This window comes from Vicugna pacos, chromosome 10, assembly GCF_048564905.1.
Source record: "Vicugna pacos chromosome 10, VicPac4, whole genome shotgun sequence".
NCBI lineage: Eukaryota > Metazoa > Chordata > Mammalia > Artiodactyla > Camelidae > Vicugna > Vicugna pacos.
The window spans coordinates 55,766,621-55,793,020 of NC_132996.1; the positions used below are offsets into that span (position 1 = coordinate 55,766,621).

General features: G+C 38.6%; 1 protein-coding gene and 1 non-coding gene across 11 annotated transcripts in view; both read right to left on the reverse strand.

Annotated features, from left to right (window-relative positions):
- Positions 1-26,400, reverse strand: part of LRRC4C (leucine rich repeat containing 4C) — a 1,285,379-nt gene that overhangs the window by 404,477 nt on the left and 854,502 nt on the right. The gene's annotated exons all lie outside the window — the stretch shown is intronic.
- On the reverse strand, positions 21,908-21,980 carry TRNAA-CGC (transfer RNA alanine (anticodon CGC)). Its single transcript has one exon. It is a non-coding gene; the product is annotated as a tRNA-Ala (tRNA).

A 26,400-nucleotide genomic window follows, 5' to 3' on the forward strand; every position in this document is an offset into this window, starting at 1 on the left:
CAGCTTTCAGCTGGCGCGTGATGGGGCGTCTCATCTGGTGGGAGAGGGCAGAGAAGGTTTTCCCTAGGGAGGGATAAACCAGAATGTCGCCCAGGCTGGTGGTTCTCAAGCAACTGGGGGCATCAGAATCACCAGAGCGACGGCTAAAACACAGAGCAGTGACCCTCTTTCCCCTAAAGGACAGATGTAGGGCAGACCTGAGAATCTGCATCATTAACAGAGTCCCAAAAGATCAGGTGCTGCTTCTGTTGCTGGCCTGGAAACAACAGGGGGAACATCGCAAGCGGAGCAGAGAGTGTGGGAGGAATCAAGGCTCTCTATGCTCTTTCATTACCAGACTAGAAAGCCCTGCCTTTTTACACACGAAAAATCTACAAGTGAAATTTCAGTGTCTTGCCTTAATCACTCCAAGCAAATGGCAGATGGGGGACCAACTCCCAGGTCTGGTAACTTCCAGCCTGGCAATCTCCTCCCTCCCAATGGGTCAGGCCGTTCCGCCATGTCTGAGATTTATGGACTCGACTGCCATCCAGAGAAAGGCAAACAGCAGCCCTGTTACCTTAAAAAAAAAAAAGTGAGCCAGCTCTGCCTGGCACATCCCGTCTTTGGTTGAGAGAATGCCAGCTATTTAAAGAAACGCTTCAGGATATTCTCCCTCTTCTCTGAGATGGAGGACTTAATCTTCCTGAAAACACATGCCTTCTCTCCAGAGTGCCCTTGAACTAATAAAGCAGGAACTCTGACTCCAGTGGGGCTCTCTGATGTGCCTTTGAAGAGGGTGAATTTACTGATCAGTACAAATTACAATTTCTCAACGGGTAACACGGAGAGCCAGGCACAGCCTCTGCCAGTTGGGTATCCACCGCCTGAACTTTCAGGACTGGAGCAGAGAGAAACCACAGAGGAGACGGGAGAGCTGGTTTTAGAGGAACTCGACACGGGAATAATTGCACGACCAGGAATAAAGTGTACATTCCTAAAAGCTACCTTGGCTTAAACAGCTTTCCAGAGAGCTATCAAACATTGTGCTTTTAGGGGATGGACAAATAACTTCTCCTTGAAAGGCAAGGTGTTTGTTTTTTCTCCGTCTCCATCCCTTACACACTCTCTACAGGCAAACCCACAAAATTTGTACATATACCACACACAATTATCAATTATATGTACTTACACATCTCTACACACATACGAATAAACATGAATATGGTGGTGTATAATACACAGTGGGGGACAAGGCTTAGACATAGAATGTGCAGTCATGTGAAAATCATGCTTCCTCGAGAGTCTCGTTTTAGCTCTTGCGTTCAGTTACTGTGTAACTCTGGGTGTAATAGTTACCTCTACTACACAACCATTTCTCCATCTACAAAATGAGCGCATTGGATACAACATCTAAAGAGTTTTCTAGACAGATAATTCCTGTTTATAAGGAGGCTGAAAAATTGCTCAGGCACACATTTCATCTTCTAAAATTTCTTCTCCCTACGTATGAAGATTGAAAAACTCTTCTTTTTTCACGTTATTTTTAAACCCACGCCTCCTTTTAATTAAAATGGAAATCTCACAACATCCTTCAGGGTTATTTAAAACTTCAAAATAATTGAAATGGGACTGAAATAAATCAAAGAAAAGATCATTTTAAAAGAAAACCCTATTCTGAAATACGTAGGCCGTATTCTTTGCAATTACGTGAAATCAGTAATGACGTGAAGGGCACTTACCCAAAGCTGGAGCTTTGGAAGCTGGATTACTATCTAGGTCACTTTCAACAGCATAACTCTTGGCCGGCTTTGTTTCTCAGCAAAGCCTCTCCAAGTCTCCAGGACCCTCCCTCACCCCATGAGCCCCTTTATCCCTGCCATCTCTGCAGGAGCAGACTACACTTCTCATTTAAGCGTTGGTTCCTCAATGGCTGGGAAAGATGGAAGGAGCAAACAGCTTCCAGCCCCTTGCTGTGTGCTCAGCCCTGTACTGTGCGGGGCTTGTTTGGTACATCGTCTTACATAGTCCTCAGGGCTTCCCTGTGATGGGCTAGAACAATTACCCTCATTTTAAAGATGAGGAAATAAGAGACTTTAGGAATACGAGAGCCCTTGCCCCAGGGTGTATCAAACATTTGCAAAGCTTTCGTCTGAGTCCAGGGTTCCCGGATTGGGGGGGCCGTATGCTCTTTCTACTGCTCTAGCTGGCCTCTGCAATTAACAGTCAAGAGCAAGAGCAGAAAACCAATGTATACTGTTGACCTACTAGGCGACAGATTTTATACCAACATTTCAAATATTTTACTTTATTTAACTCTCAAAAGTGAGGTACTATCCCCATTTCTTCAGATAAAGAGAGATTAAGTACCTCAACTTTGATCACATGCCCAGTACTTAACACAGCCAGGGTGAGAACACAGGTTTGTCCACATGGTGACCGACGTCTCTGATTAGGTACAGCTTCTGGTGTCTGCAGTCAACTAAATACATACTGGGCAATGATCCCAATAGCATGTAATATTCTTTCTCATTTTCTAATATTATTTTAGACTTTTTGGGGGGCGGGGAATTAGGTTTATTTATTTATTTACTTTTATTCAACTTTTTTTTTTTAATGGAGGTACTGGGGATTGAACTTAGAAACTTGTGCGTGCTAAGCACGCGCTTTGCCACTGAGCTATACCCCGCCCCCATATTACTTTAGACTTTTATAGGCACATTAGCAAATAATAAATAAGCAAAAAGGAAGAAAATCCTATAAAAGTGAGCTGCCCAGAAAATATTTAGTTTAAATATGCACATTTATACAATATATACAGGTGGTCCCTGATTAACTGTCACTCATTCTAAGATTTTTCAACTTTACGATGGTATGAAAGAGATTCAATAGAACTCTGCTTTGGATTTTAAATTGTGATCTTTTCCCGGGCTGTGGGGTCGGGTGCTCTCCCATGATGCTGGGCGGCCACACCTCCCAGCCAGCCAAGCGGTCGTGAGGGCAACAGCCAGTACATTCGCAGCCATTCTGTACCCAACCACCCTGCTTTTCACTTTCAGTACAGCATTTAATACATGAAATGAAATAGTCAACACTTCACCCTACAATAGGCTTGTACTGGATGACTGTGCCCACCTGTAGGCTAATCAAGTGCTCTGAGCACGTTTGGGGTTACTGGGCTAAGCATGAGGTTTTGTAGGCAGGTGTATTAAATGCAGTTTCGACTTTGCATATTTTCTTTCTCCAACTCCTCCTCTTTCTTTAACCACAGAGATGTTCTTGGGTGCATGACCTATGTGATACTTTCACAATAAAGGAGGTCAACATGTTTTTAAGTATTAAGATACCAGGATTTTTTCTCTGATTCCCCATCCCGTCTGCCTCCCCCATTCAAACATCTCTCTCTGTACGTCACTGCCTCCCAAGAGGGTCATAGCGACAGAAGGAAGAAATATCCTTCGGGTCTTTCTGCCTCCTCCTCTTCCCCCCAAAATCCAAGAACTTGGAGGGATACTCAAGGCTTTTGGAGGAGGTAGAAGGGAAGGAAAGCGTGTTTCTTGGTAGAAGCGGGGCAGCTGAAAGAAGCTGAGGGAAGGAGACTAGCTATGGGGCAGTGCCTGAGCAGGTCAGATCCTTGACTGCCACATGGAGAGCTAGCAGGCTGTGATGTCAACCATGACACGCCCATCCTCACCAAAGAGTCCTGCGTTCCCAGGGCTGCATGGAACCTGCATAGAACCACCGAAGCTGAAATGACCATGAACACAGGAGAAAGGCGAGTCTCTGCACTATGGAGAGATAAACAGTGGCAGCTAAGGGGAGAGGACTCTGTCTCGCGTGGCTAAAAGCCCCAGAACTGTTGGCAAATATCTAGGGAGTAGCCTTCAGAATGTGGAAGTTCAATTTACCTACCATTCCAGCAATATGGAGATCCAAAATTCGGTTATTTATTTAAAATTATAGATATTTGATAGTTCTTATTCTTAACAAATAGAAATGTGATATTTACCAAAAAATAGAAATGTCATATTGCTCACTGAATCTGTGGACTGAGATGCAAACTGCCACATGTATTAACAGGGAAGCCATCAGCCCTGGAATCATGTTCATCTTATTCTGCCTACATTTAGACAAGTTCTGTGATTGGACCGAAGAGATCACAGGGTACTCAGCACCTGGTCATAGGTTTTTCTTCTCCTTGGCACTTTAGGTCAGTTAAACTTTTAAAATATTTTCAATTATCTGCACTGTATCAGTAAAGAAACCAAGCTTCCGACAGGTGAGTTGACGCATCCAATATCACACAGCTCAGCAGTAGTGCCTGGATTCCCTCCCGGACTTGACTGGACTTTAAATTCCTTGTTTGATCTTTCCATTCCAACTTCAAAGTACCCAAGACCTATATCCTGAGAGTTTTATCCAACTGCTACTTCACAGCTCCATAATCTCTGTTGGGCTACCATCAATCCACCCTATTTTACCATCAAGCATTTTTAAGCCAGAGACACTAAATCCACATAAAATAAAGTCACACCGGTAGCAGAAGTGATTCCAGAAACATCCAACAGGGAGGAAGAAATCCACTGCCTCGGGTTCAAGTATTCAAGTCCCAGTCCCCACAGGAACACGAGAGAGCAAGGACTGCTGCTGGGAGGAGGACGATAAGGCAGTAAACAGGGCTTCAGGAACGTTGGGTCAGGCAAAGCCAATCACTCTGCCTCTTCCCCTGGCTGACTGCCCTTGTGCACACTGACTTAGCAGTCAGTCCCATAATAATACCGAAATGAAAAGGGACTGCAGTCAATGAGGGCCCAATAACAAGAACGAAATTGGCCAACAGTTTGCATAATATTTTTGTCCCCGAAAGGGTTTTATTACCATCAAACCGATAAGCAAGCATGGAGTCCAGATGACTGCTGTGAGGTTTGATCAATCAAAGTTTGAAAGCCCGTTTTATTTGCTTGGATGCATAGTTCGGAATGCAATCCATTACCATTTGTCGCTCACAGGTGCCTTTCAGAACGCCCCTCTGAAGGAGCAGAGGTGCCATTCCTTAGAGGAAACAGGCCACACGAGACATTTGAAAGTCTAGTTATTTTTAGTGATGTTGAGTGGATATCTCTTCCTGAAACTAAGAAAAACATTGCTTTTACTCTCTTCCCATGAGCCGGAAAAGAAAGGGAAAGATTTCTGAAGCATCTCTGCTCATCCAGCTTTCTTCTACTCAATCATATTAGGGCTTAAACAAAACAAATTTTTAAAAAAGCTTAATGATGATTTTATTTCCTGAAAAAAAAGGTGGGGGGGGTATGATTTAAGAAAAGCATTTTTATTTTATCAACCTCCACTCTGGAAAAAAACAAAGCATCCCACATTGGGTAGCCATGTCACAAACCAGTCTGTCACCCAGACACTGGCAAACCACTTAGCACACTCCCTAGTAAGCACTCAAAACGTGCTGGCAGTTAAATACCAGGTGACGAAAGGTCAAAACAAGCTGTGCCCATCTAGAATGTTCTCCGCTATCCTCAGAGTGAGTCCAAATCCTCCATCTCTGTCAACATGTGTGATGCTGATCCTCATTAATCCCACAATCTAAGATTCGTATTTTCAAGGGCTTTTTACTATATACTGATCCACCTTTTTCTTTATTATACACTACTTTTTTAGTTAATTGTTTTGAATTGTATGTAAGTCTTATCTCTATTAGATGCACATCTTCTGTTGTAACTCTATCTTGGCTTTGCGCAGGGAAGTTTACTAAGCTGCTGGTTCTGGCACAAAGGAAAGATGGGTACAATGAACCACAATCTTTCCCCTGAAGTCCACTTTGATCCCGACTTGTGGGGCTCGGATGCTGGGGAGGAACGGACTGTCAAATGAAGACACAGGAGGTGTGCTTACCATCAGAAAGCTAAACAGGGCCACGCTGGGGAGAGAGCTCAGCGAACACGGCCCAGTGGCTTAGCACTGGATCTGCTCCAGGCGTTAGAATAAAATTCAGACCCTGAAGTGGTACGGGAATGGGCTGCTGCCTGCACTTCTGAGCGCACCTCCTTACTGACTTGGCTCCTTGCTAGTGTTTAATGGCTGGATTGTTTTTGCTTCTTTTTCTTTTAAAGTTTTTTTGAAACTCCAGTACTTAGAATATTTGTCTGAAACACTTTCCCTTCCCCACCCCCACATCTTCACTTAAATGGCTCCTCAAGGTTCAGCTCAAATGTCCCCTTCAAAGAGGCCTTCCTGAGTACTGTATTTTCCCCGCTTCCATCTTCTTACTCTTCATCAAAGTACCTTATTCCATTTTTTGACCCTGCTTTTGTCTTTTGGAAATTACCGTACACTGTTTATTTATCTGACTTTTTTTTTTTTTAACCGAGGTACTGGGGACTGAACCCAGGACCTCTTGCATGCTAAGCACGTGCTCTACCCCCTCCCCCATCTGACCTTTTTTTTTAAGTAGCTAGAGGTGATTGCATTGTTACACAAGGAAAGCAAAACATTTTTCTGCCCCCATAGAAATGCAACTTAGAGTTTTACTACTGTGACCTGAGATTTTTACTACTGTGAATCAGATTCCTGTTTTACTATTTGTTCCTCTCCAACTCAGCCTCTACACCCTTATAGATGAATCATTCTAAAATGCTTCTTTCATGATGGTGTAACCTACACTAAAACATGCAATAGTGTCCCATTAATTAAACACTCTATGCTTCCCCTTCTCCATCGTCAAGGTCCTCCAGACTCCAGACTGCAGTGCTCTAGCGTTTGCTTCAGTTTCTCACCAAGTGTCATTGATTCCTGTCAGTCTAGTCCCTTTGCTATTCCCTGATGCCTTTTACTTTTCACCTTCATACATCTAGCCTTTTCATTTTCTCCTGCTGAGAATTCCCTTCTTAATACCCTCTGCTTATCCAAGTGTTATCGATCCTCCACTGGCCAAATATTTCCTCCTCCATAGACATGTGAACTTAAAACCATATCTCTTCACTAAAGACACAGAGTTTATTTCTCTCCTGTCAGTAATTCTCCAATCTCATTGGTCATTGGAATGACCTGTGGATATTTTTGAAAGTACAATTCTGTGTCTCCAACTCCAGAGGTTCTGATTTAACATATCTGGAGTAGGGTCCATGAATCTTAATTAAAAAAAAAAAAAATATATATATATATATATATAAAACTAGGTGATTTCTGATGGTCAACCAAGTTCAGAAATTACTCAACTGGAACATTTAATTATTTTGTTTTGATGGCTTCATTTTCATTTTATCATCATCATCATTATCATCATCATCTCTTTATCATTTCATATATCGCCAAAATTTCTTGATGGGTGGATCTGTGTCTAATCCATCAAGGTCTTAATTTACTGAAGGCATTTAAATCTTTTCTGATGAATGTGTTGCAAATTACTTAATAACATTCCATGTGATAATTATTTTGACATTTTTTTATTACAGCCAAAGAATACATATATGAGAATATGTCTTATTCAAATCATAAACAAAAATTCCACTTTATTGTACTGTGGCCAGTTCTACATCAGAATACTAAATTGTATGGCTAACGTGCCTCTCTCTTACCTCAAGAAAGGTAAGAATATCTACAAAGTGAAAACTTTTAGGAACCTTTAACAGAGCTTTCTTCTTGTGTCCTGCTGGCTCACAAAATATTTTCACAGGTACAAATATTGTGGGCTCCTTCCTGATAAACTCATTTGAAATCCCAGTTGGAGATGTGTGTTCTGTATGGCTTTGATGCAGGCGAAAAGCTACGTGTGCAAATTGTGTTCATGAGAAAAGAACGAAAGTGAAAATGAATGCTAGTCTTCTAAAGGTTGGATATTTTTAGTCAAATGATTAATACACTGATGGTACCCGTGACAGTTAAAAAATAAAAAAAAAGAAGAAGAAGAAAAGGTCTTAAATGGCCATAAGACAGGGAAAGAGATGAGAATGAGGTGAGAGAAAAAAAGAAAGAGACAATGAGAAGACATGGAGCAAAGAAAATAAAGAAGGATTAAGGTAATGGTGAGTTCAAAGGAAGGAAAAAAGGGAAAGAGAAAAAGATATCATCAAAGGTCTTCATGGACCATGTACATCTGCATGGTGACCACTGGCTCTTAAAACCATTAGAGTTTATTCCAACACAGGTGTCTTTAAGTACAATAATGTACAATAACGTATACAGTATTGGGTCTTGGAAGGCATCCTGTCAGTAAGGAGCTGGAAGCTTAGTTTTATTACATCACCATGTCTCTGCTTCTGATTGTGAATCTTGATGTCATTTGGGGCATGGGCCCTAGAAATCCCTGAATCTGCCTTTGCTGAGTCACCTCTCCACACTGTGACTTCCCAGGAAGAGATATTCATAAGAGATAAAGGGAAATCTCAAAAGGACAATGATAAACGATAATCAGTATGTCTCTTTATTATTGGGAGAGTTTGTACCTGAGTTGCTCTAACTGAAAAGGATGGACAAAGGGCAGAAAGCAAGGAAACAGAAGGGAGGAGGGAGGAGTCCAAGGCCAATTACTAGCGGTGCAGATGCAGTAATTTGAACACCAAATATGCCATTATGGTAACATCAAGCCACTGAGACATAATTCTCCCTCCAGAACTTACACCAGAAGTGACTTTTGATAATTACCAAAGGAATCATCATTTCAAGATTGATGTGTGAATTGAAGCGGGCTGGTGAGCACCTGCCAAAGCAGGCAAGGAAAGAATCACTCACTGCCAAGACTTGCTTCCTGTACTTCAGTCATATCTTATGACTGTTTTGGCTCCTGTCCTAATATTCAAGTGAGTTTAATTCCCAGCCACACTACATGTAAGGTGTGCAGATACAGACTTGGAATGCTAATATAGGAAAGCCAATACAGAATTTAACAGAGTTTATGGAAAATGCAAAGCTCGTGTACAGAGCAGAAGGTGGCGAAATGTCAGCACAGACTTGTGAGCGGATATGGATTGTGTACAGAGATTCAGGGTAACCCCAATTCTGCAGAACATGGCAAGAAAGTTAGGAAAAGCTTCTGTAGGGCACAAAGGGCCTTCGCTGGGTTTATTCCTTTTATAACACAGAAGAGGTCCTCAAGCTCTCACTAAGAGCCAATTTATTTGTAATTGAGACATATATTTCAGTATTTCAGTCAAGGGATTATCAGATTCCAAAACCAGAGCAGCCCCGAATAAACTGGAGGGTGAAGTGGAGATGGGCTGCTGTGAGAAAATACAAAAATTACAGAAAACAATAAAAGCTCATAAACACTCCAAAAGTCTGGCAGAGTAATTCAAAATGTAAGACGTCTGGGTTTATTTTCTGAAGCTGCTAAAAGTTATGTGTAACTCTTGGCTTAAAAGCTCTTTGAATTATCATCTGTTGACCTTCGGTCATCACAGAGTGCAATCTAATTAGGCATGTTTATATATCACAGCTTAATTACAAATACAAGCACATACAGATAGAAAGTGAGAGGGAAAAAAAATTTATCCAAGCATTAAGACTTAACCTGAAATTTAAATATAAATATTAAAGAGATCACTAAATTGTTTAAGAAAAATAATGCTTGAAAAAAGAAATACTATATAAAACTTTGTTATCTAAAGAAGGTTTCAATTTGATAGATTTCCAAAATATATATCATTTTCTCCTCTTATCTTCTTCTTTCTGACATTGATAAATATTTTTCCTTAAGCAAGGAAGCGAAAGATTTATACGCTGAAAAGTACAAATCATTTCTGAATGAAATTAAAGAAGACACACATAAATGGAGAGACATCTCCTGGTGTTCATGGCTTGGAAACTCAGTATTGTCAAAATGTCCTTAATACCTAATGCAATCTAAAGATTTAGATTCAATCCCTATCGAAATCTCAATGGTAATTTTTGCAGAAAGAGCAAAAACAGCCTTAAAATTCATATGGAATGATGAGGACCCTAAATAACCAAAACAAACTTGAGAATGAAAACAAAAATATAGACTTTACATTACCTGCCTTCAAAACACATTACAAAACTACCATAATCAAAACAGTCTAGTACTGGCATAAAACATGTATAGACCAATGAAACAGAGCAGAGAGCCCAGAAATAAACCCAAGTACATACAGTCAAATGCTCTTCGACAAAGGGGACAAGGCTATACAATGAGGAAAAGATAGTCTCTTCAAATGATGTTGAGAAAACTGGATTTCCACATGTGAAAGAAAGCAAGCTAACCTCATCTTGTACAATTCACAAACATCAACTCAAAATGGACTAAAGGCTTAAATGTAAGACCTGACACTATAAAACTCCTAGAAGAAAACATAGAGGGAACTTCATGAGATTGGTTGTGGCAATGATTTCTTGACTAAGACACCAAAAGCAAGGACAGCAAAGACAAAAATGGAAAAGTGGGAGTACTTCAAACTAAAAAGCTTCTACACAGTAAATGAAATAATCAACAGCATGAAAAGGTAGTCTGCATAATGGGTCAACATATTTGCAAACCATTTATCTGATAGAGGGTTAAAATTCAAAATATATAAGAAACTTCTGCAACTCAGTAAGAACAACAACCCCAGAAAGAATCCACTTACAAATGGACACACGATTTGAATAGACATTTCTAAAAAGAAGACATAAAAATGACCAACAGGGATACAGAAAGATGCTCAACATCGCTAATCATCAGGGAAATGCAAATCAAAACCACAATGAGATATCCCCTCACATGTGTTAGGATAGGATGGCATACACCTATTTTTTTTAAACAGAAAATAACAGATGTGGTTGAGGATGTGGAAAATGTGGAAACCTTGTGCAGTCTTGGTGGATGTAAAATGCTGCAGCTGCTTTGAAAACAGCATAAAGGTTACTCAAAAATTAAAAATAGAGCTACCATATGATCCAGAAATCCCATTTCTGGGTATTTACCCAAAAGAATTGAAATCAGGATTGAGATAACTGCACTCCCATATTCACTGCAGCATAATTCACAAGAGTCAAAAGTTGGAAACAGCCTGAAAGTCCATCAGCAGATAAACAGATAAACAAAATGTGGTTAACATATGCTGTGGAATATTATTCAATCTTTAAAAAGGAAATTCTTTCATAAGGTATAACAGATGAACCTTGAGAACACTAAGCTAAGTGAAATAAGCTAGTCACAGACGGACAGACAGCATGAGTCCACTTATAAGAGTTCTATGAAGGAGTTAAACTCATAAAAGCAGAAAGTAGAATGGTGGTTGCCAGTGGTTGTGGGGAGGTACAAATGGGGCGTTATTCAATGGGTATAGACTTCTGGTCATGCAAGATGAAAATGTTCTAGAGATCTGCTGTATGACAATGTGGATATAGTTAGCCACACTGTACGGTACACTTAAAATTTTGTTAAGAGGTTAAATTTCATGTATGTACTTTGTACCACAATTTTTACAAAGAATATTAATTGAAATATACACTTGAAAGTAAAATTCAATGTGTGTATATGTATACATAGTCAAAGAAAAGAATGCAAATATAAGAACATGAAACATAAGTATTTTTTTCAGGATTGATGGTCTACATACATAAAAAATTGATATGCATGAACACATATACATGCACGCAAACATCTATACATACACATTTTTTTACCACTTTGATGCTCTTTTCTGGACATGTTCCATTCCATTTTCTTAAATGCAAGATCCAGAATAAGCATAAAAGTTGACAGTGTCTGATCAGTGCAGAGAACTGTCTAATTCTAGACACTACACTTCTTTGAACACTGCCCAATCAATTTATATTATATTTAATATCGATCATAATTGTATATATTTCCATAAACTCTTTCTCAGTAGACCAGTTACAGTGTGTTCATATTAAGCTTGCAGTCCAGTTCCTACACATTGGATTCCACCAACCTGAACTCTATGTTCAATCTCTTTACAAAATAAAGCTGGCATGTGCTGCTTCTGATCACTAGCTTCATTAATATCACATAGAAATGTGTTTCCATTTCTCCATCCAAATCGATTTGGGACATCACAGTCTTATTCACATCAATATTTATTGAATAACCCTTATCTCCATTTGATTAAAATCAACAACCCCCAACAGACACTGGTCTCCCTTTCTAAGCGGAGTGAAGTGTTTCCACTGCATTAAATAAATCTGCTAAGTCAGAAAGGTGAGGGCATTTTAATTTCTATGCCTGATAGAACCTGTTAAAATTGGCTTTAATTGACAGTTTTCAAAATTTACATTAAAAAGTTCATGTCATCACCTACTATACTGGAAGAAGTGCATTCTCTTTAAATCTAGAAATTTGAAATACTCTAGTCTAATGGGTCTCTGTGGGATTTTGGATATTTGTTGAAGCACGTTTTGCTTGTCAGGATGCATATTAGATACATAGGTGTCCCACCAGATACTCAAATACGTAAGAAAACTCTGAATATAATTAAGCCTGGATTCTAATTCTGGTTTACATATAAATTAAAATATTTTTGCAAGCTTTAACTATGCATGGACTTTACAAGGAATTAAACTACCATATAAATCAAGAGAAGACACTCTCTTTTGTTCAGATCTTTACCAATAACTGGCCATCACTTCAGAAATGTGCATCCCAGCTGGCCACTCTGCTTATGATTTTCCTGTCACCAATACCATGGACTTGCATTTGCAGCTGTCTTATTCTCAGCAACTCTACAGCTAGGTGGAGGCATCTGATTGCTCCATGGTGATGTCTAGGGTGGAAGGGTCTAGTTATTTATATACCAACACACATTTAAAAAAACGGATTTTCTGTATTTTTTTATTACACTTAGATAATTATATTAATTACCAAGTATTAGTCTTATACGTGCCAGGTAGATACCATTAACTATACATTTCCTTTTAAGATAGGAAAAGGGGTGGTTTATTTGATACTTGGTGCACAAAGGGGACATGAGGGCTCCAAGGCCCCGGAGAGCTACAGTTCTCATTGTTCTATGGCTGTCCTAAGCTCTGGTATCTATTCCAACTTCCTTTAGCATCCTAGTCAAGGAACTGATCATAAGTGCACCATTGTTCCTGGCCTGATGTGATCTACTTGCTTGAAAATTATCTTCAAATATTTCCTAATTCTGGATTCTTTATTATGGGGTAGGTTGGGCGTATGATCATACGTCCCTAGGACAGATTAGCGTACAGCTTTTAGACATAATTCAACACCTGCGATACTGTAGCAACTTTTTCTCACAGCCGTAAGGGTACATGTTTGAAAGATAAATGTTAGTGGCATCCTTCTTATTGATAAACAAGCAAAGACTGTAACTTACTGAGGACTCAAGAGATTTTTTGCGTTAAAGAGTCTGACTCTGTTTTTAATGTTTGATTGCTAACAGCTTCCAAAATCCTATACCTCCATTGACAAGATAATCAGAAAATCCATGAGCTTCCTTGTTTGGCACAGGCAGGAAGCTCTAACCACATGCACTGGGTTGAATCATGTCTCCCCAAAATTCATGTCCATCTGGAACCTCAAAATGTGACTGTATTTTGAAATAGGGTCTTTGTAGATGTAATTAGCTGAGTTAAAAGGAGGTGATACTGGATTAGGGCGTGCCCTTAATTAGTATGACTGATGTTTTTATCAGAAGAGGAGAGACACAGAGAACAAGACCATGTGATGATGTAGGCATAGATTGTAGCGCAACAGCTATTAGCCAACGAATGCCAAGGATTTCTAGCAACCACCAGAAGCTAGGAGAGAGGCACGGAACAGATTTTCTCTCAGAGCCTCCACAGTGAGCTAAGCCTACTGCCACTGCCACCACAGACGTGATTTCAGACTTCTAGGCTCTGGAAATGTTAGAGAAAAAGCTTCTGGTGTTTAAGCCACCTGGTTTGTTTCATTCTATTGCAACAACTCTAAAAAAACTAAGATACCATGCAATCCCTGGCCCGAGCATACAAAACCTTACCCCAGTCCTGTCACTTAACCACAATAAAATCCCAAGACAGAGAGAGCCTTCCTTTTTCTCTCAAGTCGTTTTGGATCTGCTTGGGAGCCTGCTCTGCTCTCCCCAGAAAGCCTCATCCTATGAGTAATAAATCTCATTGTACCCTCTTGGTATAATGAGGTGTGGCATTTTCAACTTCAACATCTGAATCAGTTTTGGGTTGGAGGTTTATCCCACTGCCATTAGCATGACTACATCACTTGTCTTCTACGTCAAGCTCTGCCATTGAATCACTACAGATTTTAGGACAGCACATAGCATTTGGGGATTTCTGTTTTTTACTTTTTCATCTATAAATGGGTAGGTTGAATCATGATTACAATCACCAAATACGAGAACCAAGAGTCATAACTGTCCATTCTGAGGTCCATGGCCAATACCCCTGTGAAACCACTGTACTCTTTCCAACTAAGTCTGGATGGAGCCTCATTTTCCTTCTCAACTGAGTAGCACATGCAGTTACCCCACAGTAGCTCTTCTGTCCCTAGAAGTCTGTGTAAAATCTGCCCATCTCTATAGTTTGCCGCTCAGTCTCTGGCGATTATTTTCCATTGTCTTGGTAGACATTTCCCCCCAAATCCTATAGCCGTATTGCCTTCCTCTTCTGTGCTGATGTCCTGGTCTAGAAGCTTATCGTTCTCAGTGTTTACTTTTGCTTCCTAGAAACTTTCCACATTTGGTACTATCTCAGTAACTCTTCTTTTAACCTGGCTTGTTGTAGAATGAAGCGCTACTGAATTCACAGGGAGTGTCAAGACATGCTTATTCAATTCTTCAAACCATGCATAATATGCATAAAATGTTAGTATTTATTATTCCTTGCAGGTGGTTTACATTTCATGCAAAAATGGGCTGTTAGGAGTGCATTAACCAACAAATGAAAAAGTCCATTACATATGTAGCATCTTCAGATGTGAGAAATGGAAGTTGAAAGAAAACCTACATGACAGCAAAAGAGTCAAGCAGGAGCTGAGCTGGCTCTGTTTTCGCAATGTGCTGTCTGTGGCCTTCTAAAGCTTGCAATCTGCTTTTGCATTTGGAGTTAATGAGAGGAAGTTCTTTGTGCGACCTCATCTATGCCTTCCATTTTATGTGCTAACAAAACTGTCAGAAATTAGCTAACTATAAGAGACCACAATAAATAGATAATTACAGTGCAGTGTAGTGGACCAAAAAAAAAAAAAAAAACCAAAAACAAACTACAGGGCAAGAACTCTTGGAATCTCCTCTGCTTTTCTCTTGCTCAATAGCCTTAGGCCAGTCACTAAACCTGAGTCAAAAGCTTGGACTGGAAGGAGGTAGACTAGAAAGCCCTCTCAGACCCTTTACAGCCTGCTGAATTTCTTTGATTCAGCTCTGGTGTTGTATTGGGATCACTGAGGGACAGGAGACAATAAAGATAAACCTTTCCATTCAAAACTCCCCTTCATTGTAGAATATGAAAAAATATGTCAGAACTACAAATAAAAAGATAAAGAAGTGTGAGTGAGTTCCTGTCATTTTGCACTGGACTGACAGGAGTTCAGTCTCATAGCAGCCCCATTCAACCTGCTACTTTCTACGTATTCAGTTAATGTGTATTTAAGAGACAGTGGTCTTGGCGTTCTCTGTTATGCGTTGATCATTTAGGAAACATCTTTGTAGTCATTAAGGCTTGCATATAAGGATCCTAACACGGCAAAGCTTTCTCTTTTCATTGGTAGGGAAAGCATAACAATATCTGAGACTCCACATTATAAAATGTGGAATGATAGAAGTAACACTTTTTACCCTCAATTTACAACAGTTTTTCAGAGAATCCATAGCCAAGAGGGAAATTTATGCTTCGTTGCTTCACGTGCTCCACAGGTTTGTTTCTCCCTACGAGGACGTGATGTCTGGGAGGTGTGTACGCTACTGAATTTAATCAAGTAAACTGAGGCCATAAAGCTCACATTTTCCTTTGTTCTCTTCTGCCTCCTTCATCTCGATTATGAATCAGAAGAACATCCTTTCAGTAAGTTGCCCCCTTCTTTGCTCTCTTCATCCATTGGGAACCCAGTGCAGCCAGAGTGAAAATAACAGGGATACGTTTTAGTATGACATAAAGTCTATTTGTATGTAGCCTTTCCTACAGCTCTAATCTTATCTCTACCACTCACCACCCCGTCTCCACCGGCTATATCAAGTGCCGCTAGTTGCCTGGACCTATCATTGAAACATTCCATTTCATATTCATTCGTATTCACATCGGGCATTTGCACCTGCTGTTCAACCAGTATAAACACAAAGCCTTTCTTCCCAGTGCTCATCTGTCATCAGTTAAAATCTTGTTCAGTTATGAAAATCATTATAAAATCTTAAAGGCAATTGCCTTCTTCTGCAAACTACTTCTGTATCATAAGACACTTTTTTTCCTATTTTTTATTGAAGTATAGTTGATTTACAATGCTTCAGGTGTACAGCAAAGTGATTTAGTTATATATATGTGTGTGTGTGTGTGTGTGCGTATGTATGTATATGTATCTTCTATTTCAGATTCTTTTCCATTATAGATTATTATAAGATATTGAATATTATTCCCTGTGCTATACAGAAGGTCCTTGTTGGTTATCTATTTTATATATGTCAATCCCAAACTCCTAATTTATCCCTCCCACCCTTTCCCCTTTGGTAACTATAAATCTGTTTTCTAGGTCTGTGAACTATTTCTGTTTTGTAAATAAGTTCATTTGTATCCCTTCTTTTTATATTCCACATATAATTGATATCATATTATACATGTCTTTCTCTTTCTCACTTACTTCACCTAGTATAATAGCCCATCTATGCTGCTGCATTATTCTTTTTATGGGCAAGTAATATTCCATTGTATGTATATGTGTGTGTGTGTGTGTGTGTGTGTGTGTGTTTGTGTGTGTGTCTATGTATATCTTCTTTATCCATTCATCTATTGATGGGCATTTAGGTTGTCTCCATGTCTTGGCTGTTGTAAATAGTGCTGCTATGAACATTGGAGTGCATGTGTCTTTTAGAATTAGAGTTTTCTCTGGATATATGCCCAGTGCTGGATCATATGGTAAGTCTATTTTTAGTTTTTTAAGGAACCTCCATTCTGTTTTCCATAATGGTTACCCCAATTTACATTCCCACCAACAGCGTAGGAGGGTCCCCTTTTCTCCACACCCTATCCCAGCATTTATTATTTGTAGACTTTTTGATGATGGCCATTCTGACTGGTATGAGGTGATACCTCATTATGGTTTTGATTTTCATTTCTTTAATAATTAGTGATGTCGAGCATCTTTTAATGTGCCTGTTGGCCATCTGTATGTCTTCTTTGGAGAACTGTCTGTTTAGATCTTCTGCCCATTTTTTGACTAGGTTGTTTATTTTTGATGCTGAGCTATATGAACTGTTTATGCATTTTGGAAATTAATCCCTTGTTGGTCACATCGTTTGCAAATATTTCTCCCATTTCATAAGTTGTGTTTTTGTTTTGTTTATAGTTTCCTTTGCTATGTAAAAGCTTTTCAGTTTAATTAGGTCCCATTTGTTTATTTTTGTTTTTATGAGACACTTTTAATAATGTTTGTTGCACATCAACTATAATCATGACTGTATCTGCTTACATGTGATATGCAAAATTACAAGGGGCACATAGGATGGGACCTGGTCTTCTTATTCTTGTATACTATCCCCAGTTCCTTGCTCAGTGTCCACCACACAGTATATGTTCAATTAATAGTTGACTGGATCTAAATTATTAATAGTCAGAATTTATTGGGTGCTTAATATCTGTCAGGCACTGTTGTCTGTCTGGGGAAAATTTTCATGTATTAAATGAATTAATTTACACACAAACTTTAGGCGTTAGGTTTTTTTCTTAATTTTTATTTATTTTTTATCTTTTTTTGGGGGGAGGTCATTAGTCTATTTATTTATTTATTGTTGTTTTTTCTTTTTTTAAGTGCAGGTACTGGGGATTGAACCCAGGACCTCATGCATGCTAAGCCTGTGCTCTACCACTTGAGCTATACCCTCCCCTCAGCTTTTAGAGATAGGTATTCTTTTTGTATCTGTTATTCAGAAAATGATTCTGAGACACAGAGAACTTATAGACTTTCCCCTAGGCCAACCAACTGGGATGGAGAGCTGGGACTGGAATCTGAGCAGTCTAGTTCGAGAGCTTGGGTTCACAGACCACAGGACAGCATGTGAAGGCAACTTGATCCAAGTCCATTTTACATTTAATGGCAAAGTAGCTAAAACCAATCTATCATGGTCTCCAACCCAGTGGTCTTTCTACTTTATCATAACACAAATTCCACCATCTACTTAATCACAAACTAAACAAATTTATTATGATTGTAAGCATTTTTTTCTTCATACAGAGCTTTTAAAAATTAAATCTTAATTTAAATATAATAAATTAAAAATTTTTATAAAATTGCATTTTATGTTGTTCAGCTCCCAATGTACACTACAAAATCAACTTTCCTAGTTAAAAAGAGTTTTATTTTATTGTAGTTATATATAAGCAACTGAAAGAAAATGTACGGCCCACAATGACGTGGATGCGAGGGTAAGGTGTAGGCGTAGACTTTTACACAAAAGACTCTATAGAGAATTACAAGAGGAGATATGGACCTGTTCGCGTGAATTCAGTCTTTTGCATTTTGCCCCATAATACACTCCATGCCTAGAACAATTAGGCTCATCTCTTGGCCATCAGAGAAGACAGACTGAAAAAGATGAGCTGCATTCCAGTTTTGTGTTTCTGGAAAGTTTTTGAGCATAGAGGGAACATATCTTCTCTCCACTTTAATTGATTTTTCAGTTCCCAGACCCATACATACTTTAGACGATAACCTGAATGAATTAGCCCAATCTCATACTGATTAAACGTTTTGCTAAAGGAAGCAGTAATCAGAATGAGAAGAGCATTGGGTTTAAGCCCCAGCTCCCCTGCTTTCTCAGTATGAGATTTTAGGCAAAGGACTTAGTATCAATCTTGTTTTCTTATTTGTAAAATAGTGTAACCATAATAACTGTATTTTAGAGCAACTTTAATATGCTTAGCTAATGAATAACTTTACTATGGCTAGTAAAATCCTAGTGGTGACTATTTTTATCAAATATTTCAATAATCAGGTAGCAAAAATAATAAACTCCCTATGGGGAAGATCTACCTGTTAAAACTCACATTAAAAAAAATCCATACACATACCTACCATTTTTAATTTCCTTTACCCAATCTTTAAACATGAGGGGATGACTATAAGTTTGTAAAGTTTATTTTATGGACATTTACTGACATATCTAGTTTATGGCATCAAATTCTGCAAGAGCTTTATATTCTATTTCAGGATCTGCCAAGATCTGCCAGGATCTTGTTAGTTAGCTAAAAAGAGACAAATCCCCGTTTCCTCATTTATGAAATGAGTTGGAGAAAACGGTCACTAAGTTGTTTTCAGCTGAAACAATGGCTCGATGTGCCCATGTTTGTACTGTGTGTGTTGTGAAAGGCACATAAATTTTGTTTCAGTTTTCTCATCCATAAAGTAGTGATAATAATTGTGTTTACCTCACAGTGTTGTTGGATGAATTAAAATTTAAAAAATCAACTGAGTGAGGAAATGTGAAGCACTTATCATGGGACCCAGTATATAGAAAGTTCTCAATAAGCAGTTGTAATATCACACACATAAAATATTTCTTGAAGTATTTAAACAGAAATCTGTCCCCTTTGAAGGAATACAGGATACACTCAGGTAATGTCTATACCAGGCCACCAGTTACAGCCATTTAATCAAACCAAATCATTTTGGAGAAACACTTAACTTTTACTGAAATAAACCAATTAACAAGGAGATTTGTTTTTCCCAAACTGTCTTGAAAGGAAACCAGATTCTGTCTAATATTAAGAGCAATAATTTAAAAAAAAGGATTCCATTGTCAAATACAGTGGATATGCTTTCATACTATGTGGTCTACCAGAGATCCAGAGAGATTCTTCAGCTAAAAATAATTGTAGATATTATTCAACTAACAGGTGGCAACATTTCTTAACCTCAAAAACCTTTTTCTAAAGAAAGCATCTATTGACATTTCATAGAAAAGGAATTACAGGGAGAGACAATTCAGAAAATTCTGAGGCATAGAAACCGCTCTCTATTTTAAGTTTAAATGATCTTCTTGATGTTGTTCCAACAATAGGGAATCTCTTTGACCTAATTTTCTTTGCTTAATTACCCAGCCACAGAAATAAATTTCTTGGTTTGCACTAATTTTCTTGCCTGTCCCTTAGATTCTAACAGAAGTTTGGAATGAATGCCTAAAGTAACTCCTAAGATCCATGAAGTAATATTATTTTGGAATTCACCATCTTTATTTGTAGTGGTGCCAAGTATCAAAGCTTTGATTTCTGATTAACAAAATTAATTTCTCCTGCTAACTGAAGGCTACAGGAACACTCCACTTACTCAAGAAAACCTACTGAGGTGCCAGCCTGTTTTTTAATGATGTCCTGGCTTTCGAGTAACAAACTGAGCATCGGTACCACACAAGTGTTATCTCTTCATAACAGGAGGTCACGTCCTCCCTGGAAATGCTGGCCAGGGACCACATGAGAATGTATTTCTTCATGAGAGGTTCCATTTTTCAACAATAGCATGGGAACCCTCCTCCTACCCCAACAGAGAAAATGAAAAATCATTTATCATAGCTCTCTACATTATAGAAACTAACAAATTAAACACAACTGCTTTAAAATGGTAAAAGACTCTATGAAATGAAAAATTCCTTTAAATTTTCCAGTATCACATTGGAACATCTTCCAGGAGGCAAAAATTTTGTTTTTCTACATTTCAGTGTACCAAAATCCATTTGAATATGCAAATTTAAATTTGTTCATTCATTCAAAAATAAACAGTACCTAGAAAGCTGGCTACTATTCTGGTCAATGCACCCCAATTTTGAACAGAGAATGGGAAAAATGTTCTATTATCATACAGTTTCCAAACTTCTACTCTGCAATCACTGTAAGATATTTGCTTCACTTCAGATTACTATAATGATATAGAGAGTGTTATAAAATTTTGTTAAAAAGAAATTGCCTTAATGAATACGTTTGAATTAGATTCCAGTTCACTTATTCTCCCATCACTAATTCCAACTAGATTAAAAACTATCTGAGGACAGTATTTTTGTTTTTCTTTATTGCTCGTCTGTAGCAGTTTATGTTCAAAACAAAATCTCCCAATTTGGTAATAATTGTATTCTCAGAATCCTGCCCCCCAAAATAATCCTGGTAACTTGAGAATTCGTTTAGTGACACAAACTAGTCTGGATGTGTCCCAAATGGCTTTTCCTTTGATAGCTTCTGAGTCTCCAGTTTATCTCTCTAATGACGTACCAACAAGATTTACAAACACCAACTCTGACTGACTTGGTCAGACCCAAAGATTCCTGAGTAGTGAAGAATAAATTTCATTGGGATGCAGGGTTTGGGATCCTGCTGGGTACAGTGCAACCTCTGTTCCTGAGAAATGTGAGCATAATAGAAAAAGTGGTGGATTGAAGTTATGAGACCTGAATTAACCTTAATATCTACAAACCATAAGGCGAGGTAAATGACCACCACAGTTGAACATAGGTCTTTTAATTTCAAGTCCAGTGTTTGTTTCTTGTTTTTTGTTGACTCTAATACGAGGTCTTCAAGCTCATTGATTACTGCCTAAACTCAACAAATGCCCAAGTCCGTTGTAAGCTTAATGGAATGGATAATAATATTTACTCAGCATTCACTAGACTCCAAACATTGCAATAAGCAACTCAGATCACAGAATATTTAGAAAAATATTCTGACATTGGTATGATTGCTCTTTTTCCCAGATAACAAAAGCAAGCATTTAAAAAAAAATTGGGGGGGGTGGCAATTAGGTTTATTTATTTATTAACAGAGGTACTGGGGATTGAACCCAGGACCTTGTGCATGCGAAGCACACACTCTACCGCTGAGCTAAACCCTCTCCACCCACAAGCATTTTAAATAAGACACTTCAGGTCACGTGGCTAAAATTTTAATGTAGTCATAGCCCATGCCATATAGATAAAAACCAGTGTTATATTATATTCAATTTTCATTAAAATAACTGGCCAAATTTTGCTATCATATATTTTTCATAGTACTCTGTAACATCTGGAGCTACTGTATACCATATAATTTCCTGTTACAATTAAAAAAATTTTTTCCTAACCTCCTTGCCCATTGTATTCCAAATAGTTAAAGTAGTCGAGCCAAAGTGACTTGTTATTCTGTGTAAAATAAATCCAGGCACCTCTACCTTCAAAAATTCTCCAGACTATGACAACTCTCTGCACCTCCACTTACCCAAACTCAGCATCTTTTTATGTGGATTAGCTCAATAGTCTCCCTAGTAGTCTTAGCAGTCTCCTCATGTCTTCTTCATTTCCCCTTACCCAGTCTTATCTCAAACGAGCAGACAAAGCGAGTCCATTAAATCATAAGTTGGATTGTTTCCGTCCTCCGCTCAAACTTACATAACGGTCTTTCTTTTTTCACGCAGAATAAAAATTCTAAGTGCTTTACCGAGGAGCCCAAGACCCCACATGGTTTTCTCCTCCCCCTACCCTTTGCCACCCACATCCTCTGTGAACTCATCTTCTGATAACACTGCTCTCTGCTCGCTCTTCAAACCCACTAGCCTCCTTCCTGCTCCCTCTGCTGCAAGTGCATTTCCTAGACTTCATAGCTTGCTTCCTCACCTTTCTCTTGTCTTTACTCAAACACCATCTTTTCAGTGACGCTTTTCTTGGCCATTCTATCAAAAATTGCAACCCAAAGATACCCCCTACTTTCTTTTCCTGTTTCATTTATTGTTTTTCTTTAGCACTTACTGCCCTCAAACCCTATGTATTCTTTTTTTCTTATTTACTTCTGTGTCCACCTACTCAAAGAGAAACTCTACAGGAACATTTGTTGGCTGTTGAATCCTGAATAAATGGGCTTGACATATCATAGGCTTTCGATAAACATTTAACAAAGGAGTGAATGAACCAATAAATGAATATCTCCTCTTTGCCCAGTGCTGAGCAATCCTTTTATGTTGTTCCCCAGTCACTGCAACAGGCAGGAAGCATTATGTAAGAAGGAAATGCTAAGACTTGTACACCTGTAACATCTAGCTGCTAAAACTTTTGCCCAGCTCTCACAAGCTTCACACATCGCCCTGATAGTCCCCGTCCAGATCCACATATGCTAATTCCTTCTCTTGCTTCTAGCTTAGTTGTGCCAGAATCATGCTGTTTAAACAACAGCAATTCGGGATCACTTTCCGCCTAAAGCCTTCTCAGGAGAATGCTTCTTCCTCCTCAAGCCAGCCCAGGCACTCTCCACCTAAGTGCCACCCCGGCGTAAGTGACACGCCTCTCAGTTTGCAAAAGATAAAGCAGAAACAGTTTCCCCTTCTTCACGAAACACGAATGCTTCTTCCCTCCTTTCTCAGTTCTATGTCTTCCCTGCTTTAAGTCTCTAAGGTCTGACACCACGTTCCATTTCTTAATCATTTATCTGCCACGTAATTCAAGGTTTCCTTTTTTTTTTTCCTTTCAAATTTAAAATATCATCTCTGCTTTTTTACTCTGGCCACATTGTAGGGTGGGTCTGCAAATGGCGAAACAAATGTAGATATCACCCTGTGGGTAACATTTTATCCTCAGAGGAATCCTTACAGTAACACAGAATGATAAGCAACATATATTTATTTCCCTTTAGGAGCAAGCTCTTTGCAGGGAGGGAGGAAGAGAGCGATTGAGAGAGAGACAGAGAGAGAGAGAGAGAGAGAGAGATCATTAATTAAATGAGGCGGCAGCGGAGAAATAGCTTGATATTAAAAGACAGATTATAATGTTCAATACTGGAAGCTATGGGAGTCCATAGTGAATGTCTTTCATGTGTGTTTAGCAAGCATTGTAAAAATGAGTGTCTGATTTTGGAATGAAGTGAGTCTTCAGTATGTCTCATTTTGCAAAATATAATTTTTAAAGGATTTTGCACTTTGGGAATAAAATTCTGGCTAAATTGCTCGGGGTGGGTGGGTGGAAATTACATCGTGAGCTGCCTTTGCCTAGAGAGGAAGCTGCACTCTGATCCTAAGACCTCCTTCCAGATGGCGCATGAAGAAGAGTCGGCCTTTTGGTGTTTCTGATTGATTGGAGCCAGCTGTGATTGCCTCTCTAGGGAGCACGTACACTCAAGAGAATACAATTTCTCCTCCGCCTCTGTGCTGCCATTCAAGCACTTAGATGTTCAGAAACTCAAACATGAAGAAACATTCCTCTAAATTCACACTGCTTTTCAGAATTTCATCCTTCTGGACAATTATTCCTCCTATAGAAAAGCTTCAGTTTTCTTTTCTGTCACAGAAGCAGCAATGGACATAGAGCCATGTCCTTTTGTAATGATGTCCCAAATTGGTCTTCAGGAACTATCTGGTGCCCTACTGGGTCTTAATTTCCTTAACTGTAAAACAGAGGTTCCAAACCTGTCTAGGAAGATTTGAGTATCAAATCTGCTAATGGACATAATGGCACTCGAAAATTATAAAGCTCTTCAGCAAATGCAAAATTTTGTGACTGAAATAGTGATTTTAAACTGAGGGCTAGTTTTACCACAAACATGTGAGAGGCACTGCATGATATTAGAAAAGATTATAGAACATAGAGTCCAAAGAGGAGAGATCAAGACCTAACTCAGCCCCTTTTAGGTTATAAGACCCATGGGGAAATCACTTAATCATGCCTGATTTTTCTTATATATAAATTGGAGGTCCTGCTACTACCTACTTCACAGTGATTTTGCCAATCTTTGTAACTGTGCTATGTACATTGTTAAGTGTTGAGTTCACGTATCTTTAGCAACACATTGCTGATCTAACTGAAAACCAGTATGAAGTAGATTTACTATTTCAGAAGTTTCTGCAAGGCCGATGTATTTATACTGCTATTTTCCAGATATCTAGTAAGAAAAAAAAAAAAAAACCTAGGTCTAATCAGAAGATATAAGATCCCTAGACAAATCTGAGATATTTCCACTGAATTTGATGGAGTCTGAAAATTTGAGTCTTGAGTTAATACAATGTATTTGTCTTTATTTGTCTGTTTATAGAAAGTAGAAAATCTTGTATTTCCTCAGTTGTCGGTATGAAATACCACTTTTATTTCACTTGTGATCTTAAATAAACTTTGGCCTGTTGTGGTAAAAAATACAAACAAACAAACAAAAAAATCTGAGCTCTCATCTTTTGTCCAACTTATAATATATCCTTTAGCAAGTTATAATTAAACCATCTTTGTCCTTTGTTATTAACTTCAGAGAAATGTTTAAAAGTTGATTTTTATATGACAGTGTGAAAATTGGTTCTGATTTCAGTCTGCTGATAATAACAATTAGTCATTCAAATACTGTTATTGACAGTTGGCTCTTCACCCTATTGAAAATAAACTGTTTCTGGTAGCTATCCACTTTTCTCAAACATTGTTTGTAAAGGTCTGCTGGCTCCTTTGTAAGCATCCCAACCAAATGCTTACAGAAAAAGATTCCGATGCCCTGGACCAAATATCCTGCAACTGCCCAGGTTGGGTTTATCACATAATGTGGCTTTTACTATCTAAGTATCTTTCCCTGTGCCCTACCTAATTCAACCTTTTTTCTCCAAACTAAGGCATGTGGTTGTCTTTTGAAGTCATTTGTAAAAAGACAGTGATAGGCGCCCACAGAGGCATGCTTCAGGAAATACCCCTTCTGGTGACAAGAATGGATTCACTTTGCGTCATGCACTCTAAGTCCCTCGCCTGTGTCACTACGGCTTCGGTTGGGAACGCTGAGTATGGGCATTTGACAGGGTACAGATTTCTCAACCACATGCAGATGGAATGGTATTGACCTCATTGATCCTTTTCATGTCAGCCTGAATCATCTACAACTCCCGGCAGCTTCGATTACGGAGGTTAAGAATGTGAAAGCGTTTGCCTTTAATTCTACTTAACACAAACATCTTTGTCCAGATAGAGACAGAGCTTACATCACCATCCAGAGATACAGAGATAGAGACAGACACAGAGCGTGTTTCAACATTCAATTACTATATTTGATGAGGATATATCAGGTTTCAAATTAGGTCTTCTCTAAAGTGCTTCCTCAATATTGAAATTATCGACATCTCTCATGTGTCATTTTGAAGCAAAGTTTATTGTCCTTTTTTTAACCTCTGGTTGTAGGCTTTGTGAATTTTATGATGCATTGTTCTTAAGAAAATTCTTATATTTGGACAAAGTCAAAACCACATTGAAGAAAATCTCATGAACTTTTTTTTTTCAAAAAAGGACAAATTCAAGGACCACAAAGGAAAAAAAAAAACAAACCAGACAA